The following is a 19641-nucleotide window of genomic DNA, read 5'->3' on the forward strand; positions in this document are numbered from 1 at the left end:
ATTAGACTAGATAGATCCTTTTAGTGCTTAAAGTTTCTGATCATGTGTTGTATTCCTCGGTCCAAGAAAAATTTTGTTGCAAGTATAGATGAAACATCACAAAACACAATTGAGGACAAGATGGCTTAGACTAATTTCTCCCTGCTCTCCCACTGCTAAGTACAACTAAAAACTCTAGGCATAATATGGCAGAAAGAGGATTTCAAAAGATGTAAAGAGGAAAGCAGGCTGACTAGGGCCTCAGGAGTTGAGGAATAGCATAGTAGTGAGTCCCCTGAGTTTTAACAAATCTTTCATATATCCTGGACTGGGCACTGGAGGAGCCTGCAACCCAGAACCACTGACAGATGCAAACAAAAACATATACTCCCCAGCCAAAGCACTGGGAAGGAGGTAGCTAAGCTGGATATAGACCTTTTTAACAATACTTGCTGTACCCCAGCCAAACACCATGGATGCTCCCCCCTCTGATGTCAGCAGGGACCTACTGGAGAGGCTGGTATTTTGCTCCTCATGTGGTAGCAGTAGACAGCCCAGAGTGGTGCTTTCCTAGTCAGCAAACATGGCTTCAGCAGAGACCAAAGGGGGAATCTAGTCTCTCAACTGTGACTGATGGCAGCAGATCGCCTGGGGAGGCACTTTACACCCCCACAGACGGTGTCACTGGAGACTGAAACATTCCCAGATAAGCAAAACCTCAAGGAATTTGTCATTAGTAGACTTGCCCTGTAAGAAATGCTAAAGGATGTCCTCCAGGCTGAAATGAAAGGATATTAGACAGTGCCTTGAGGCTCTAAAAAGAAATGAAGAAACGTAAAGGTAGCTACATAGGTAAGTATAAAAGCCAGTAGTGTTGCATTGTTAGTTTGTAACTCCTTTGTTTTTCTATATGATTTAAAAGGGAAATGCTTAAAACAATAATTTAAAATCTGTGTTAATGGGCACACATGCATAGAGATGTAATTTGTGACAATAGTAATATAAGGAGGCAGCAGGGCTGTGTAGGAGCAGAGGTTTCTATACTATTGATATGAAGTTGGTATTAATTCAAACTTGTTATAAAGTTAAGATATTAACTAATTCCTAGGGTAACTACTAAGGAAAAAACTAAAAAAAAAATGGAAAAAATGAGAAGGTAATAAAAATGTTACACTAAAAAAAAAATCAGTTAATCACAAAAGAGGATAGTGATGGAGGAATTGAGAAGAAAACAGGTATAAGACCTGGAAAACAAACAGCAAATGGCAAAAGTAAATCTTTCCTTATTAGTAATTACTTTAAATTGTATGGATTAAAATCTCCAATTAAAAGGCAGAGACAGGACTTCCCTGGCGGTCCAGTGGTTAAGACTTCACCTTCCACTGCAGGGGGTGTGGGTTCGATCCCTGGTCAGAGAGCTAAGATCCCACATACCTCATGGCCCAAAACCAAAACATAAAAGACAGAAGCAATATTGTAACAAATTCAATAAAAATACATTAAAAGAAAATATATATATTAAAAAAAGGCAGGGACAGACAGAATGCATTAAAAACTATCCAAATATGTGCTGTCTACAATAGACTTCACTTTAGATCCAGTGATACAAATAGATTGAAAGTGGAAGGATGGAAAAAGATATTACATGCAAATAGTAACCAAAAGAGAGCTGGGGTGGCTATACTAATATCAGACCAAAATAAACTTAAAGACAAAAATTGTTACAGGAGACTTAGAATGACATTATGTGTTGATAAATGAGTCAATCCATTAATGTGATAAAAATTATAAACATATACACACCTAACAACAGAGCACCAAAATATGTGAGGCAAAACCAACAGAACTGAAGGGAATAATAGCCAGTTCTACAATAATAGAGACTTTAATATATCACTTTCATTAATGGATTGACAACTAGACAGAAGACCAGTAATGAAATAGATACCTAATAGACGTCTATAGAACACTCTACTCAACAACAGCAGCCTACACATTTTTTCTCAAGTGCACATGGAACATTCTCCAGGATAGAAAATATGTTAGGCCACAAAACAAATCTCAGTACATTTAAAAAGACTGAAATCATACAAAGTATCTTCTCTGACCACAGTGGAATGAAAGTAGAAATCAGTACCAGAAGTAAAACTGGAAGATTCAGTAATATGTGGAAATTAGATGACATACTCTTAAAAAACCAAGTGGCCTTAAGGGATACACAAAACAACTAGATGTACAAATGCAGAGTTGTTAAAATGCATTTGAAATTAAGAGATGGGCAACTTAAAACAATCATATATTATATGATATTTATAGCATATTTTATATATTGCTATATAAAAACTTCATGGTAACCACAAACCAAAAATCTATAATAGATGTACACACATAAAATAAAAAGGAATCCAAATATAACACTAAATATAGTCATCAAATCACAAGAGAACAAAAGAAGAAAGGAACAAAAAAGACCTAAAAAAACACCAAACAATTAACAAAATAACAATAAGAATATACATGTGAATAATTATCTTAAACGTGAATGGACTAAACGTTCCAATCAAAAGACATAGTGTACCTGATTGGATATAGAAACAAGACCCACGTACATGCTGTCTACAAGATACGCAGTGTAGAGCCAAAGACACACACCGACTGAAAATGAGGGGATGGAAAAAGATATTTCATGCAAATGAAAATGACAAGAAAGCAGGGGTAGTAACACTCATATCAGACAAAGTAGACTTTAAAACAAAGGCTATAAAAAAAGACAGAGAAGGGCATTTTATATGACAAAGGGATCAATACAAGAGGAGGATATTATACTTGTTAATATATATGTACCCAATACAGGAGCACCTAAATATATAAAGGAAATATTAACAGACATAAAGAGAGAAACTGACAATAATACAATAATAGTATGAGACTTTAACACCCCCCATATATCAATGGAAAGATCAGATGGAAAATCATTAAGGCAACAGTGGTCTTAAATGACATAATAGAGCAGTTGGACTTAATAGTAAGGACATTGCATCTGAAAAGACCAGAATACACATTCTTTTCAAGTGCACATGGAATGTTCTCCAGGATAGATCACAAGCTAGGGCACAAAGGAAGTTTCAACAAATTTAAGAGGATAGAAATTATATCAAGCATTTTTTCCAACCACAGTGGTATGAAACTAGAAATCAATTACAGAAAAAAACAGGAAAAGCACAAACACATGGAGAGTAAACAACACACTCCTAAAAAACCAATGGGACAATGAGGAAATCAAAGAGGAAATGAGAAAATACCATGAGACAAATGAAAACAGAAGCACAGCTTTCTACAGTCTGTGGGATGCAGCAAAAGTAGTTCTAGAAGGGATGTTAGAGGGATACATGCCTTCCTCAAGAAACAAGAAAAATCTCAAACAACTTAACCTAAGCGTTCTAAAGGAATTAGAAAAAGAAGAACAAACAAAGCCCAAAATGAGCAGAAGGAAGGAAATAATAATGATCAGAGAGGAAATAAATAGACCAAAAAAAAAAAGAAAAGATGAAACCAAGACCTGTTTCTTTGAAATGATAAACAAAATTGATAAGCCTTTAGCCAGGCTCATCAGGAAGGAAAGAGAGAGGACCCAAATGAACAACGTAAGAGATGAAAGAGGAGAAATAACAACCAATACTACAGAAATACAAAAAATCATAAGAGAATACTATAGACAGTTATATGCCAACAAATTGGACAACCTAGAAGAAATGAACAAAGTTCTAGAAACATAAAACTTGCCAAAAATGAATCAGGAAGAGACAGACAATTTGAACAGACCTATTGCTAGTAGTGAAATTGAATTTGTAATTAAAAAAGCTCCCAGCAAACAAAAGCCCAGGACCAGATGTCTTCAAAGGAGAATTCTCCCAAACATAAGAATAACTACTACCTATCCTCAAACTATTCCAAAAAATTTAAGAAGACAGAACAACACTCCCAAATTCATTCTGTGAGGCCACCATGACCCTGATACCAAAACCAGACAAAGACACTACAAAAAAAGAAAATTACAGACCAACATCTTTGATAAATATAGATGCAGAAATTCTCAACAAAATATTAGCAAACTCAATTCAACAATACATAAAAAGGATCATACACCATGATCAACTGGTATTTTTTCCAGGGATGCAAGGATGGTTCAGTATTCACAAATCAGTGTAATACACACCATCTTAACAAAAGGAAGGATCACTATCATGTAATCATCTCGATAGATGCATAAAAAACCTTTGACAGAATTCAATATCCATTCATGATAAAAAAAAAACTGTCATCATAGTTGGTATAGAGGGAACATATCTCAACATAATAAAGGTTCTTTATGACAATCCCACAACTAACATCATACTCAGTGGTGAAAAGCTGAAAGCATTTCCTCTAAGATAAGGAACAAGACAAGGATGCCCACTCTCCACCACTTCTATTTAACAATGTATTGGAAGTTCTGACAGCAACAATCAGAGAAGAAAAAGAAATATCAATAAAAAGCATCCAAATTGGAAGGGAAGAAGTAAAACTCACTATTTGAAGATGACATGATACTATACATAGAAAACCCTAAAGTCTCCACCTCAAAACTATTAGAACTAATTAATGAATTCAGTAAAGTTGCAGGATACAAGATTAATATACAGAAATCTGTTGATTTTCTATACACTAATAATGAACTATTGGAAAGCAAGAGCAAAGAAAAAAAAAAAACACCAAAAAACAACCAAAAAGCAGTTGCCCCAAAAAGAACAAAATACCTAGGAATCAATTTAACCTAGAAAGTGAAAGACCTATATACTCTGAAAACTATAAAACATTGATGAAGGAAATTGAAGATGATACAAAGAAATGGAAAGATATCCTATATTCTTGTATTGTTAGAATTAATATTGTTAAAATGTCTATACTACCCAAAGCAATCTACAGATTTTTAAAAATTTTTTATTTATTTATTTTTGGCTGCATTGGGTCTTCGTTGCTGTGCACGGGCTTTCTCTAGTTGGGGCAAGCGGGGGCTACTCTTTGTTGCGGTGTGTGGGCTTCTCATTACAGTGGCTTCTCTTGTTGCAGAGTACGGGCTCTAGGCGCACAGGCTTCAATAGTTGTGTCACGTGGGCTCAGTAGTTGTGGCTCGCGGGCTCTAGAGCGCAGGCTCAGTAGTTGTGGCACACGGGCTTAGTTGCTCAGCAGCATGTGGGATCTTCCTGGACCAGGGCTTGAACCCGTGTCCCCTGAATTGGCAGGAGGATTCTTATCCACTGCGCTGGGAAGCCCCAATCTACAGATTTAATGCAATTCCTATTAAAATACCCATGACATTTTCCACAGTAGAACAAAGAATCCTAAAATTCATATGGAACCACAAAAGATCTCAAATTGCTGAAGCAATTTTGAGAAAAAGTGAACGAAGCTGGAGGTATTACTCTCCCTAACTTTAGACTATACTGCAGAGCTACAGTAAGCAGGACAGCATGGTACTGGTACACAAACAGACACATAGATCAGTGGAACAGAACAGAGAACCCAGAAATAAACCCATGCACTCATGGCCAATTAATTTACATCAAAGGAGGCAAGAATATACAATGGAGAAAAGACAGTCTCTTCAGTAAGTGGTGTTGGGAGAACTGGACAGTTACATGTAAAAGAATGAAATTAGAACGTTTTCTCACACTATGTACAAAAATAAACTTAAAATGGATTAAAGACCTAACTGCAAGACCTGAAAGCATAAAACTAGAACACTTTGACAAAAGTAGAAGCAATACATTTTTGGATCTGTCTACTAAGAGAAAAGAAATAAAAGCAAAAATAAACAAACGGGACCTAATTCAAGTTAAAAGCTTTTGCACAGCAAAGGAAATCATCCGCAAAACAAAAAGACAACCTAATGAATGGGAGAAAATACTTTACAAATGATATAACCAACAAGGGACTAATATCCAAGATAAATAAACAGCTCACACAACTCAATATTTTTAAAAAAGCAGCCTGGCTAAAAAAATGGATAGAAGACTTGAATAGATGTTTTTCCAAAGCAGACCTGCAGGTGGCCAACAGGCACATGAAGAGATGGTCAGTGTTGCTAATTATTAGAGAAATGCAAATCAAAACCATGATGAGACATCACTTCACACCTGTCAGAATGGCTGTCATCAAAATGACCACAAATAACAAATGTTGGCTAGGATGTGGAGAAAAGGGTACTCTTGTACATTGTCAGTGGGCATGCAAATTGGTGCAGGTACTGTGAAAAACAGTATGGAGGTTCCTCAAGCAACTAAAAATAGAACTACCTTATGATCCAGCAATTCCATTCCTGGGTATACATCCAAAAAAAAATGAGAACACTGATTTGGAAAGATACATGCACCCAGTGTTCATAGCAGCATTATTTATAATTTCCAAGGTGTGAAAGCAACCTAAGTATCCATCAACAGTGAATGGATAAAGAAGTGGTGTATATATATAAAATGGAATATTACTCATCCGTAAAAAGGAATGAAATTCTGCCATTTATAGCAATATGGATGGACTTAGAGAATATTATGCTTAGTGAAATAAGTCAGGCAGGCAAAGACAAATACTGTGTGTTATCACTTACGTGTGGAATCTGAAAGGTAAACAAATGTATATAGTAAAATAGAAATAGACTCACAAAGAAAATAAACTAGCGGATACCAGTGGGGAGGGGCAAGATAGGCGTATGGGATTAATAGGTACAAACTACTATGTATAAAATAGGTTAACAACAAGGGTTAGGGTTAGGGTGCAGCACAGGGAATTATAGCCATTATTTTATAATAACTTTAAATGGAGTATAGTCTGTAAAAATGCTGAATCACTGTGTTGTACACCTTAAACTAATATAATATTGTAAATCAAGTATACTTCAATTAAAAAAAAGAGGAGGAGCTAGCTAAACCCAAAGCTAGCAGAAAGAAGGAAATAATAGAGTGGAGATAGATAGAGAATCGGAAAACAACAGGGAAATCATTGAAACCAAAAGTTGGGTTTCTTAGATGATCAACAAAATTGACAAACCTGTAGCTTGACTGACACAACTCCTCTTGTGTTGTCCTCTAGTTAAAATAAAAGGCTGTATTTTAAATTAAAATTAGGTTCTGATAAATTTCTCCCTCACTGTAGATAACATTGTTTTGAATTTATCAAGGCTGAAGATTCAAGTAGATTATTCTGCTTTGTGTAAGACCTTTTTTCATATATTGATTTTGGCAGTACATTTTACTCTATGGTACCTAGCTCTAGAATTGTTTCATAGTTTACTCAAAAAGCTAATCATATTTCCAGGTTGGTGTAGCATGAAGAAACAGTTGTGGTTTAGACCAGTCTTTGTTGATAGAATTTTGAGAGCTCTCCAAGTCCTTTTATAAGGATTTATTAAAGGAATTTGAAAAGTACTATTTTCATACAGCTGGCACTGAATGAGAAATTCAAAAGGCATAGGAAATGGCCGTAGTGAGAAGTTCAAGGAGAAGAGAGAGTGATGAAATACTGGCATTGGAATAGAGGAGGAAAGATTAAGTATAAATCCCCTCCTTTTAAAAGGAGCACTCAGAGTTTTCCAGCTGTCAACAAATGCCATTAGAATTTTCCCCAAGAGCTTGTTCAAAAGAAAGGAAAAGTTCTATGATGACATTTATTTTAGTATTATTGATAAAAATTAAAACAATACAGACAATACAAATGCCCAAGAAGAAGGCTCTGGTTAAGAGTATTGTATGTATATCCACCCAATAGAGTATTAGACATCCATTAGAATGTTTACAGGGAAAATAGTAGAAAAGATCCAAATACAGAAATGTTTACTGATTGTACCACATAAAAGTATTCAGTAGAACTTTGATAGTAAGATATTCTACTCTCTGAGAGTGATCTTGAAGGTCCATAGAAAACACTGATCGGCCCCTTTGCTGTGGTCAGAGTTTAAATTCCTTTTCCTTTGTTGCTGGCCAGTGTTCGCTCCTCATTGGGCCTTTGAACTTTGAAGTTAACTCCTCAGTGAATTTCCACTAACTCTTTTTAGGGGTCTAAAGGGGTCGCTTAAGTAATTCATCTGTAATTTAGCTATCTCATCTTATGATAAATTGTTTATATAAGTACATTCTCTATTTTGGGGAGACTTTTTGTGAGAGGTAGATTTGTGAATTTGGGTATCCTTGAAGGTCTCTATACGTTTCAATCACAAATGTCACGTATCTACTGTTGAGCATTTGGAAGTGGACTGCAGTAACTGGTAGAAGTTTAAATAGCTGTTTTGGTGGGGAAATTAGGGAGTTTTTCTTTTAAAGATTTCCTCTTTCAATTAAAGATTGGGAGAAAGGGAAAAAATGCTCTCTGTTATGACAACTAGAATAAAACAAAGTCAAAGCTCTATCAGAATAAAATGGCCTTTGGAAGCTACTTTTAAGAGACCATGCTCTCAGAACTTGTGATGAGGCATATAATATTGCATAATCGTATAGTTAGGATAACTCCAGCAATTGTGAGGTTCACATAAACCTTTTACTGAAATACATAACCTAGTAGTTTTTTTCATCCATGTTCTCTGGATGGTAAACTTATTGCCCTTTCTATTAAGTGGTAATTTTGCTGCATGTATGAATAGAATTCTAGGTTGAAGATTATTTTCCCTCAGCATTTTGAATGTATTATCTCCTTCTCTTCTGGCATTTATTTTTGTTGCTGCTGAGTATTCTGTGAATCTATTTTGGGTTCCTTTGGAGTTACTATCTTTTCTCTGTGGTGGCTTTTAAAACTTTATTTTCGATGTTCTGTTGCAATTTCACTGTGATGTGTCTAGGCATAGATTTAAATTTATTTATTCTAGATGATGATTGGTATGCACTTTCCATCTGGAAAATCATGTCTTTAATTTTAGAACACTCTTAGTCATATCTCTGCAGGTTTTGATTCTCTACTTATTTCTTCTATTTTCTTCTCAAACTCATTAGCTATGCTTCTATATCTGGTAACACATCTTTTATTTCTAGTAGTGGTACTTTCATCTTTTTATGTCATGATCTCTCTGGGTTGGCTGTGGATGAAATCTTTGACTTCCAAATTTATAACTGTTTATGATTCCAGGTTTTATAGTCCATTCTTTTTTATGTTAATCTGTTCTTGTTTCACTTTTCCCAATTTCTGTTTCATAGTTCTCTGTTCTTTTTCAGGATGCATTCCCTACTTTTAACTTTGTGGGTTCTAAACAAAATTATTTTAAAGTTATTTTCAACTTGTTCTGTCTTCATTTTAGTCAGGAGTAAATTCATCTTATTTTTGGGAGGCTGTTCTTACTGCTGGCTTTTTTCCTTCCATGCTTTTTGGAAATTTGCTTAGCAGTCTTATTTGGTATCGGAGTTTCAATTTCATTCTCAGTTCTCCGAGCTCCTCTCTTCCTAGCAGTTCAGTGGTGTCCCTGCCAACCATACCCCACCACCCTGCGCCCATGGGCCTCTAGTCTGGGGCCAATTCTTCTCCTTGAGGTTCAGCACTTCCATCTGGTACAGATGTAAGTGATCATGCAGATGTCACCAGATGGTGGCTGAGCCCAAGACCAGGCTAAAGTGTTGTATCTGTTTCTGCTTCCTTTCATTAGGAGGCAGCCCCGAGCACCTTCACAGGCTTCTTCGTGGCTTTGCAGGTTTATAGGTAGTGAAGTGTCACCTTAGCCTCTGGCTTTAGGGAATGAGCTTGGTGCGGGAACCCTGCCTCATGTGGGGCATTTAAATCCCTGTTATTCTGCTGGGTATGAGCTCTCAGCTGCCTCCACCTGCTGCTGAACCCTCAGCCTGGCCTACCACTTGGGTTTTTTTGGCTGTTTTGGATTTTATTGTTTTTATACAACAGGTGCTTATTAGTTATCTATTTTATGCATATGCCTGCCACTTTGTGATTTGGCCCCACAGGGATCTTTGTCTTGCTGCTGAGTGTGTCTTAGTCTTTCGAATTTTATCACTTCTGTGCTCATGCTCTCCTTTGTCATTGCATAGCATTTTACAGAACAGGAAGTTGAAGTTCAGAAAGCAGAAGTGAACTACTTGGGACCTCTTCGTTAGTAAGTGACAGAACCAGCTTTTGTAGAACAGGAGAGCTGGGAAAGGTTTCTGGGCTGGTGCTAGAAATTTAATGATAAACCTTGAGAGAGAGAGAGAGAGAAATCATTCATCGCACATCATAAAAATTAACTATAGGTATGCTGAGCACAAGTTAATAAGGATTTTCAGTCTCTCTGCCCATTTTCTAAATATGAAGTATCGATATTTCCTAATATTAAGCTAAAACGTTTATTGTTTAAAGTGCCTTCCCCAGGGAAGACTTAACGTTCAGCTTTGCCAAAATAGGTTGCACAGTTTGGTCACTGGGCCATATTTGGTGTAGCCGAAGGCCAAGTGTAATCCATATCCTGCTTTCAAAAAGGGAAAAAAAGACAGAAGTTTTACATCATAAATAATTATTATTTATGCATTTCAGAATTGATTTTAGAAGTATACAAACCATTGAGGCTTTGCGATTATTTATTTTATAAATTTATCATGTACTTAAGTATAGTGTTTATGTGTCAGATGCTCTTCTAAGTCCTTTATAAATATTAACTTATTTAATCCTAGCAACCATGTGCAGTAGGTTCTGTTGCTATCGTCACTTTGCAGATAAGCAAACTGAGGCACAGAGAACTAGAAATTTGCCCAGAGTCACCCACAGCACGTTAAAGCTGTGATTCTGACCCTGACTATCTAGGCTCAGAGTGCCGGCTCCACCCACCATGCTCTGCTATGCAACCACGTCTCACAGTTATTTTCTTAACCTCTCTCTTATTTATTTATTTATGCATGCGTGGGCTTCCGTAGTTGCAGCACGCGGGCTCAGTAGTTGTGGCTTGTGGGCTCTAGAGCGCAGGCTCAGCAGTTGTGGCACACGGGCTTAGTTGCTCTGCAGCATGTGGGATCTTCCTGGGCCAGGGCACGAACCCTTGTCCCCTGCATTGGCAGGCGGATTCTTAACCACTGCGCCACCAGGGAAGCCCACCTCTTTTTTCTTAACAACAGAGTTGACATATTATCACCAATACATTTTATGTTCTGAAACCTCTTAATAAATTAGCTTTATCCTACCACTGGTAACTTGTTTTCTTTCCTAGGTTTCCCCTCCTTATGACATTTTGCTTGTAATATTATTGTGTAAAGCTTACTGTGCTAGCATCACTCCTCTGAAAGATGCCTTAAGTTCATCTAATCAGTTCATCAGGTGTTAATGAAATGTGCTTACGAGAGGCCCACACTTTGCTGACAGCTGTGGGATCACAAGGGTTGTGATGTGCTCTTTCTCCTCCAGCTCCTTTCCCCTTCCCCACCCTCTGAAAGCGGCCACGCCTAACACCTTCCATCCTGTAGTCTCTCATGGTGTATGTATGTAACTGTGTCATTTTCCATGTGTCTAATCTAAACCCATTTTCTCATGCTCTGTGCTCAAGGATTGTAGGCGATTGCTGGACACCATGTTTCCTATAACTAACAAGATAGCCCGGTGTTTCCCCTGGGAGTCAACTACGGCTGGTTTCTAGGTTCCTGAACAAAGGAATCCTTATTTCTCTTCTCTGACACCCCCACAGAGTGATAATAAGCAGGAAGCACCCCTAAGTGTCAGGGGAGAAGCAGGATGGGATGGGAGGGTGCCCCCCTGTGCTGTGGTGTCACTAGGAGAGGATGGTGGAGGATGCCCAGAGGGTGGGCCCAGGGAGGCAGCCTGACAGAGTAGTTAAGAACGTGGGCTTGGGGTACAAATCCTCTCTCTGCCTCTTACTGGCTGTGTGTCTTTGGACACATTTACTTAGCCTCTCCGTGTCTCAGTTTCATCATCTGTGAATGAGGATAGTTGTAGTGTCTACTCTCATCGGGTTGTGATAATTAAGCGAGTTAATATCTGTAAAGCACTTAGGATGGTGCCTGGCACATGGTTGGCTCTCACCAACAATGAACTATTATAATTATCAGTACAGGCCCAGCGAAGCAGAGGTGGAGTCTAGTTGGCAAACAGAAGAACAGACTCAGGACAGCCAGAACTTCATGATCACGAGCCCAGAATGAGTGCCGGGCTGGCTTACTAAACTACTTGTGTTTAAACCACCTTCTTTCCCTTCTGTGACCTTTCACGACTGGCCTTCTGCCTACATCAAGGGTCAACAAACTACAATCTATAGGCCAAATCCACATGTCACCTGTTTCTGTAAATAGTGGAAATGAAAAGGAAAAGAATCAACAGAAAGACAGTTCCCCCATCAGCCTTTTAACCCACCATCTCCTAACACAAGGATTGCAATGCCTGTGTCTATAGTTTGCGGCTTTGCCTTGAGGACCTTTTTCTGATCAAGATGCTCTGTCTTTCCAACTTTACTAGTAAAACCTCGAGCAAATATCATTTATTCACCTGGCAGCTTCCAAGGCTTGCTGTGGGTGGTCCTTCTCAACTCTGTGTTTCTGAAGCATAACTAGAAGAAACCAACTAAGGCCTTGCCTTTAAGGTGAGGAAGAGGGAAAGAAGCTTGTCCTGGGAAAACACGATAAAGGAGTTGTTTCTTCCCGTCTCCCTCCTGAATACCCTGCTCTGCTCAGCAAGTTCTGTAGGTATCCCTTACTTGTGTGCTGGTAAATCTTCTCTCTGAGAAAAGAAAAAGCCCCTATTTGTAGCTGTTGCCAACCTCTGGTTGTAAATATTCCCACATGGTTGATCGCAGGTGCAGCTGGGAAGGGATGTGCCTCATCATTGGCTCATTGGTACCAGTGTGCCCTGTGGTAGACAGCTTTATTTTGCCACTGAATCTTTGTGTCAGTATTCTCTGTGCCAGGGGAAAGGTTTTTTGTTGTTTTGTGGGGGTTTTTTTCGTTTGTTTTTAAATCTAGGGCACTGTTCCAGCCCAGTCCCAAACTGTGCTGAGAGAAATGGGGCCATGTCTTTCAAGTCAACTTGAAATGAATCTTCCTTCTTGTTTACATTTAACTTGTGCCACTAGGTGGCACTTTAAGGACATTACAGGAAATTGGCTTTACTGGATTTATTTTTTAACTTTTTATTCAAGTATAATGTGCGTATTGAAGAGTACATATTGAGTGTTCAACTCAGTGAATTATCACAAGCTCAACCCACGTGTGTTATTGGCACTCAAATCAAGAAGCAGAATATTACTGGTGCCTAGAAAGCCCCTCTTATGCTATCTTTCAGTTCCTATCCCTTATTCTTAGGGTTCCCACTATTCTGACTCGCAGCAGCATAGGTGAGTTTTACTTGTTTCCTGCCTTATATAAGTGGAACCATGTAGTATATACTCTTGTGTCTGGCCTCTTTTGCTTACACGCTGTTTGTGTGATCCATCCAGATTGTTGTATGCGGTTGTAGATCATTGCTGTATAGTATTCCGTTGTGTATGCAAATATGTCACTGTTTTCTCTTTCTTTTTTTTTTTTGGCTGTGTCGGGTCTTTGTTGCTGTGCCAGGCTTTCTCTAGTTGTGGCAAGCAGGGGCTTCTCTTCATTGAGGTGCGTGGGCTTCTCATTGTGGTGACTTCTGTTGTTGTGGAGCCATGGGCTCAAGGTGTGTGGGCTTCAGTAGTTGTGGTGCGTGCAGGCTTAGTAGTTGTGGCGCACGGGCTTAGTTGCTCCAGGGCCTGTGGGATCTTCCCGGACCAGGGCTCGAACCTGTGTCCCCTGCATTGGCAGGTGGATTCTTAACCACTGAGCCACCAGGGACGTTCTATATCACTGTTTTCTACTGTTGATGGATATTTGGGTAGTTTTCAAATTTTGGCAGTTATAAATAATGCTGCTATGCATATTCATGTACGAGTTTCTGAGTGGATGTATGTTTTCATTTCTCTTGGGTCTATCCCTAGGAGTAGAATTTCTGGGTTATATGGTAAGCATATGTTCGGCTTTAGTGGATGCTGCCAAATGGTTTTATAAAGTGTACTGATTTATGCTCCATCAACAGTGTTCTCATTTCACTTCCACATCCTCATCAATACTGAATTTATTTTATGGCTGGTTCCTAACTCTTACATAATTTTTACAGCTCTCTCTCTAGCCAGCTATTTCTAATTGAGTTTCTTCTAAAGCCACTTTTCTCTGATGGACCTGGCTCATGCAGGAAGGGCCGTGTCATCCCAAAAGGGGACATTTATCACAGTCTAAGTATGAGCTATCAGCAGTTAGAAGAAATGTTATTGAAACACTCCATCACTAATACAGAGCAATGGGAATGGGAAAGGAATTCAAAATTATAAGTGTGGTAAAACATCGAGTGAAGCTAGGACTTTGAGGCGCTTTGAAATGTTTATATTGTATTGTTGCCAGTCTGTGTATGTCAGGTGTGAGGGACCAGCAAAAGATTTTTAAAGGCCTTGTAACCAGATGCCTTTGAATTTTGATGGTGGTGGGTACCTGTTTTAGTAAGAGTCTGTTTGGTGTGGCAAGGGGCGTTCATATAGCATCTTTCTTCAACCCTACAGTGGGGAAAATGGGTCTCAGGAGAATCTTGCTGTATATCACCTGTGTTGTTGACTCTTTGGGCTGTGTTATAATATGGCTTTACATATGGGATGAATAGAGGGTGGGGCTCAGACTTGGTTCTATTACTAGAAAAGAACCAAAATCTAGTTATGGTCAAATATTTTTCTTTTAGACCAAAATGCAGTGCCCATAGTCCTCTAGTTGTAACAGGAAGTCTGTTTCGTGGATGTTGTCCATAATCCAGTAGGTTCCAGGAATCCCTGAGTGATTATGCTTTGTGACTTTCGTATCCAGGGGCTAGTTGTCCATTATAGTTGCTGATTATCCACTTCGTTGAAATTGTCCCTGAGCTCCTCTGTCAGTGTTCGCCCGAGTGTCCCTGATGTTGGACTGGCCTGCTGTAAGGGCACCAGAGATACTCAGTGCAAGCTGCCTGAGATGTTTGTACTGAGGCAGCCACGAAATCTGCTTTTATTTGTAAAAATGTCTTCCCTCCAGTATTGGTAGCAGTAATATCCAGTGGCACAAATTTGGATTGTGGGCAGCCTGCTCTATGGGATCTGCTTATTATCTAAGCCAGAGTCAGCACTCTCCCAGTCAAGGTTTTCATCTTTTGGCAAGAGGGGAAAAGTCCCTCATGTTGAGTTAGCTTCTGCTTACAGAAATAGATCCTGTGCCTGGGAAACCAATTGTAATTTTACTCCCGATTATGATAGTAGCTGCCATTAGTGAATAGCTACTGGGTTACTGTGCTTCGCACCCGAGACAGATGTTTCACTTAATCTTCACAATGCTAGGAGTTAGATGGATTATCCCCTTTTGCAGATGATGAAATTGTGGCTCAGAGAGGTTAAGCCCATGCCCAAGCCAGTGCCAAGCCTGGATTTGACTCCAAAGCCTGTGTCCTGTACCTGCTGTGCTCTGTGGCCCCAGTTGCCATGGGATGAAGTTTTTGACTTGTCCACTGGAATATGAAACAGTGTTGGATTCATTACTAGTTCACTGCATACATTGATGAGAGGACCTGCTGTTTGCTGGTCTTTAGCTTCGGCACTGGGAAAGCGAGAGTGAAACAAGACCCAGCTCCTGCCCTCCAGGTGCTTATACTTCAGCTCCATTTTTGTCTCTCGTAAGTGACTTGGGTCATGGATTTTGGTAATTGTTCTTACAGAGAACTCAGTCCTCTGGATCTTCTCTCTGAGACTGACTGTCGAATGGTGGGGTTTGTTGTGGCCACTGTGCTGCTGGCTGTTGGTTCTGCATCTTCTATGCCTGGGTTTGACCACAGGGCTTTCTGGTGTGTCCTTAACCAGCAGAGATTGGGGTCAGGTTAAAGTCAAGCACCAAATGACACTGAGACTACCACTAAGATGCTGGAGATCCCCTAGATACAGTAGCAGGATTATCTGCTCATCTGCCTAGAAATTAGCCTTGACCTTTGTGATTCTGTCTTGGGATCTGCCTGGATTCTTGGGAGGTAAATGAAGCTTAAGTTTCTTTTTCTAATCTGTCAGTAGCATGAATATGTGACTCTTTGCTTGTTGCAAATTCGACTTGTATTTATTTTTTTAAAACACATTCATGTTTCTTTTTTTTAAAGTTTTTTTTGATGTTGACCATTTTTTAAAAAAATTAATTTATTTATTTACTTTTGGCTGCATTGGGTCTTCGTTGCTGCGCGCCGGCCTTCTCTAGTTGCGGCAAGCGGGGGCTGCTTTCGTTGCAGTGTGCAGGCTTCTCACTGTGGTGGCTTCTTTTGTGGAGGAGCACGGGCTCTAGGCACGTGGGCTTCAGTAGTTGTGGCGCGTGCGGGCTCAGTAGTTGTGGCGCACGGGCTTAGTTGCTCTGCGGCCTGTGGGATCTTCCTGGACCAGGGCTCGAACCTGTGTCCCGTGCATTGGCAGGTGGATTCCTAACCACTGCACCACCAGGGAAGCCCAACGTTGACCATTTTTAAAGTCTTTATTGGATTTGTTACAATATTGCTTCTGTTTTATGTTTTGCTTTTTTGGCCGTGAGGCATATGGGATACCAGCTTCCCCAACCAGGGATTGAACCCGCACCCCCTGCATTGGAAGGCGAAGTCCCAACCACTGGACTGCCAGGGAAGTCCCTCGACTTTTAAATAAAAGTCTTACCGGTAAAAATTTTGCACAGCTTCAAATATGTATTTATTTGTTTATGAAACCATATTGCATATACCACCTATTGCCTCCATGGTAAATGGAGAAGAAAACAATTAAGAAGCCTGGTTAGTTTTTGCTGGAGCACCTGTGGCCTTTTCCAGACCAGGACCTTGGAGACTTGGTTTTCTCATTTCTTAAATGAAGAGTTTGGGCCATCAGTGGTCCCTAGCTGGTCTGGGCTGGCTACATAAAAATCACTCAGGGAGCTTGTTAAAATAGAAGTTCTAGTGTTCCAGCCCTAGGAGATTCTAATTAGAGAAGTCTGGGGTAGTATCTAAAAGTCTGTAATTTATAAAAATTCCCCAGATAATTCTCTTGTGTAGCTGTATTTGGGAACCATTGGGCTAGAAGTTCTAGAATAAATAGAATTGAATTGAGAAGAAACTTGTGGTGTGTTTGAAGATTCAGGTAATAATTATGTGCCTGGAGTGGGTTCCCGATTGGCAAACTAATGCAGTTATGATGCAGAGGTAAATTGGAGCCAAATGATGGAGAATCTTTTTTTAAATTTTTTTTCCTATTTCTTTATTTTATTTAATTGATTTATTTATTTACTTTTGGCTGTGTTCGGTCTTCGTTGCGGTGCACGGGCTTCTCATTGCAGTGGCTTCTCTTTGTTGCGGAGCACGGGCTCTAGGCGCGTGGGCTTCAGTAGTTGTCACACGTGGGCTCAGTAGTTGGGGCTCGCAGGCCCTAGAGTGCAGGCTCAGTAGTTGTGGCGCACGGGCTTAGTTGCTGCGCGGCATGTGGGATCTTCCTGGGCCAGGGCTCGAACCCGTGTCTCCTGCATTGGCAGGCGGATTCTTAACCACTGCGCCACCAGGGAAGCCCAGGAAGGTAAATTTTAAAATGGAAAACAGTTTTCAGGCCTCACAACTGCTCCTCATCCTTCCAAAGCCCCACCCCATTGTTGTTGGTGATTTAGAGATGTTTACAAGAAAAGGAAGTCAGTGATACAGACACTCTCCTGCTTTTGCTGTGCTCAGAATCCTCATTTTTGTTGAAAAGAGGATGAAATTTATCATTTCCCTCAATATTTCCACAAGAAGGAGACTTCACTCATCTCCCCAGGAAAGGGAGCATTAGGACGGACACCTCTCTCCACCTGCCTGATGATACGGAGGGGAACTGACCAACTGAAAGGTGGGGTGACTGGTCCGTCACTTCTCTCCTCTCTGCCTGGCTGCTGGGCCATGTGGGCGCAAACCTGTGGTCCCTGTGGAGAGCGGGTGGGCCGTAGCAGGGCAGGCCGTGGATTGGCCGTGGAAGGCGAGTGCGGGCCTCAGGTCCAGGTCCTGTTCTTCAGCACAGGTCACGGGCAGCCCTGCACTAGGTGCCTGTCAGGTCCTTGCTCAGCCATTCAGAAAGCTGACATTGGACTAGTGCATCTTGGAGTGTGATGCCATCTGTCCGAACCCCCGAGAAGGTGGGGGAGCCTGACCGTGAATGGCTCTTGACCGACTTCACTTGGATGCTTCCGGGTACTTCAAACTCAGTGTGTCCCAAAGCAGGCTCCCCTTCCCACCTGCTTCTCCCTCGGTTCCTGTTGCGGAGGTTGGCCTCCGTGCTCTCGTGGTACCCCAGCCTGCCCTCCCGGGTGTCAGAGCCTGGGAGGCCCCTCAATCCTCCTTTCTCGCCCCCCCCTGTGCAGTGCCCCTCTGCACCCAGCTCGCAGCCGGGATGTCACCTTTGCCTGAGTGTTGGTGACCCACAAGGCCGGCTGCTGTTGTAGCCCCCGCACACCCTCGCTGTAGTCCTTATTCCCCTGAAGCCTGTTTGCCTGCTCATTCTCTGCCTTTCCCGCTAGACTGCAAGGTCCAGAGCTTGTTCATCCTTGAACACCGGTGCTACTACAGGGGCTGCCTGTCGTGGCTGTTGGATAGGTACTTCTTGAGTGAATAACACTCAGGCCCAAGAGTGCTGGAGGCGGTAGAGCATAGTGGTCACAGCCCAGCTTTGGAACCTGAGGCCTGGGTTTGGACTCTGCTATTTGTGTGATATTGAGTGAGTCCCTTACCTTCTGGGTACTTAGTTTCTTCCCGACTTCCTAAGACTGTGATGATGAAATGCAGTAATCCATGCAAAACATCTAGAGCAACATGTTGACACAGCAAGTGTTCGGTGGTTCATAGTGCACATCTATTAATAACAACAACAACAATAATAATAATACAGTTACCCTTAATGGAAAGGAGAAGGCTATAAGAAAAACCTGGAACTAGAAATCATGCATGTTGAGTGCCTGCAGCGTGGGTTTCAAAGAGGCGGGGAGTTGCTTGGGCACCAAGGATTCCAGTGCGGGCAGTGGAAGTGTAGGAGCAGACGGGCTTACTGTGGGGAAGAGTGGACAGGGAGGGAAACATGGAGCAGGAGAGCCGAAAACAGGACCTTGAGAAACCGCTCACGTGAGGGACAAGAGGGGCCAGAACAGGAAGAGAGAATGATTCCAAGTAGGAGACTGCGACTCATCAGATGCCAGGGACAGGACCTTTACAAACACAGCTGAGGGTGCCGAGCTGGGCTGCTGGTCTCTGAAGACTAGAGGCAGCTGGAACGTGCTGGGTGGGGCGGTGGTTGGGGAGGAGTAGGGTCAGAATAAGGAAGAAGCCAGGCCCCGCAAGGGTTTGAAGAGGGCTGCTTAGCGACGAGGTAGGTGCCCTCAGACCCATAGGTTGCATGCTGCAGTGTGTGTTTCTGTGATGCAGATTAGCTTGTGGGTCAGTAGAGGACTGGTAATGTGGAGGTCACGTTGGTTCACATGTTATTAACATTTTGCATCCCTGGCTAATAGTGGCTGAAAGCCAAGGACTCCAGCAGCGCTGAATGTAGCAAGCCCGGGAGATAGGAAGCTGAGCAGGGGCACCCGCGCTCCCTGGGCTCTGCGCCGGGCTGTGTGGCCCCGCTGTCTTGCAGGC

At 41.1% G+C, this 19641-nt stretch overlaps 1 protein-coding gene across 9 annotated transcripts in view; it reads left to right on the forward strand.

The window, feature by feature from the left end:
- The window catches only part of REPS2 (RALBP1 associated Eps domain containing 2), a 225885-nt gene that overhangs the window by 173564 nt on the left and 32680 nt on the right, over positions 1 to 19641 (forward strand). The window lies entirely within an intron of this gene.

Source organism: Grampus griseus (assembly GCF_964374135.1).
Source record: "Grampus griseus genome assembly, chromosome: X".
NCBI lineage: Eukaryota > Metazoa > Chordata > Mammalia > Artiodactyla > Delphinidae > Grampus > Grampus griseus.